This window comes from Chrysochloris asiatica, unplaced genomic scaffold (genome assembly GCF_000296735.1).
Source record: "Chrysochloris asiatica unplaced genomic scaffold, ChrAsi1.0 scaffold00211, whole genome shotgun sequence".
Taxonomy (NCBI): Eukaryota; Metazoa; Chordata; class Mammalia; order Afrosoricida; family Chrysochloridae; genus Chrysochloris; species Chrysochloris asiatica.
Window position 1 is genome coordinate 3,324,997 of NW_006408729.1, and position 1,910 is coordinate 3,326,906.

General features: G+C 37.0%; 1 protein-coding gene and 1 pseudogene across 1 annotated transcript in view; both read right to left on the reverse strand.

The window, feature by feature from the left end:
* LOC102841919 overlaps positions 1 to 582 on the reverse strand; it is a 3,199-nt pseudogene extending 2,617 nt beyond the window's left edge.
* BANK1 (B-cell scaffold protein with ankyrin repeats 1) overlaps positions 1 to 1,910 on the reverse strand; it is a 538,680-nt gene that overhangs the window by 272,256 nt on the left and 264,514 nt on the right. The gene's annotated exons all lie outside the window — the stretch shown is intronic.

The following is a 1,910-nucleotide window of genomic DNA, read 5'->3' on the forward strand; positions in this document are numbered from 1 at the left end:
GTCTGCCAAAAGAACCAATAGATCTGTGTTGGAAGAAGTGCAGCCAGAGTGCTCCTTGGAGACCAGGATAGACAAATGTCATCTCTCATACTTCAGACATATTGTCAGGAGGGACTAGTCACTGGAGAAGGATATCATGTATGGTAAGGTGGAGGGTCAGAGAAAAAGAGGAAGACCCTCAGTGGGATGGATTGACAAAGTGACAGCATCAATAGGCTCAAGCATGGCAATAATTGTGAGTTGGCCTAGGACCAAACACTGTTTAGCTCTGTTGTGCATAGGGTCGCTATGAGTTGGTACTGTCTCGGTGGCACCTAACAACAACAACAGAACTGACTCAATGTATATACCACAACGGCCAGAAGAGCAAAGAAATAAGTGTTTCAAGAAATATAGCCAGAATGCTCCTTAGAGCATTGTTGTTAAGTACCATTGAGTTGGTTTTAAGTCACAGAGAAGCTGAGAGAAATAAATGAGATCATCCAAGGAAGTATTCTTAGGCTTTGATGAATTTGCGGTTCAAATACAGACTTACCTGACTATGGAGGCCCTGTGAATAGAAGGGAATGAAAAATGTGACATTGAAGACTTGTGTGTGAATTGAGGCTATTTCCATAGAATGCATACAGCCATAGTGCTAGAGCATCAAAACTAGGTTTGAGAAAACAAGAAGAGAGAAAAAAAATTGTAATATCAGCTATGGTGCATTAGATATGATTTTAAAAAGATAATTCTAAGTAGCTGCAAAAGCATTGCAACATGAATTTTTTATGCATGCAGGCAAGTGACATGTTCCACTTTCTTCCGTTTTATCTAACAACATCAGTAATGAACAAAGGCCAGAATTAAAAATTCATTTTAGACTGGTTTATTAAAAATACATGTTGAAGATAACAGTAGGATTATTTGTCTATTAAATTTCTGAATCAAACCTTAAACAAAAATTCTTACTATATATAGAAGATGACCAATTATATTGTTTAATAAATAACACTGTATTGTTGTTGTTAGGTGCCATCAAGTTGATTCCCACTCATAGAAGCCTTAAACACAATAGACAGATACACTGCCTTGTCCGGAATCATCCTCACAATTGTTTTTACATTTAAGCATTGTTGTTGCCACTATGCCAGTCCATCTCTTTGAGGGTTTAGGGGGCTCCCTCTTTTTGCTGACACTCAAGTTTAGAAAGCATGATGTCTTTATCCAGGACCTGGTTCCTCCTGATAATACACCCAAAAGTATAAGAGATGAAGTCTCGCCATACTGGCATCTAAGGAGCATTCTGGCTGTATTTCTTGAAATGCGAATTTGTTTGTTCTTCAGATGTTGTGGTACCTTTAATACTCTTCTTCAACATGCTAACTTAAGTGCATAAAATGCAGAAAATCTTCCACAGTCTTCCCTACTCATTGTTCAATGTTCACTCTCATCTGAGGCTATTGAAAATGACATCTCGAAGGTCAGGTAGGTAGTTAGTCCTCAAACTAACATCTTTGCTATTGAACATTTAAGAGGTAATGTGCAGCAGATTTGCCTAATGAAATATGTCATTTGATGTCTTGATTGCTGCTTCCAGGGGTATCGATAGTGCATCCTAGCAATATCATATATTTGACAACATCAATCTTGTCTCCATTTATCATGATACTAATCATTGATCCAGTGATGAGTATTTTTGTTTTCTTTACACTTAAGGTGCAACCCAAACTTAAGGCTGTGGATTTGATCTTCATCAGTAAGTACGTGATGTCCTTTTTGCCTTTAGAAGAAAGGTTGTATTCTCTGCATATTATAGGTTGTTAATGAGTCTTTATCCAATCCTGATGTACCTTTATTGTAATATAATCCATTTACTCAGATTACTTATTCAGAAAAAAGGTTAAAAAATATGGAGAAAGAATACAACC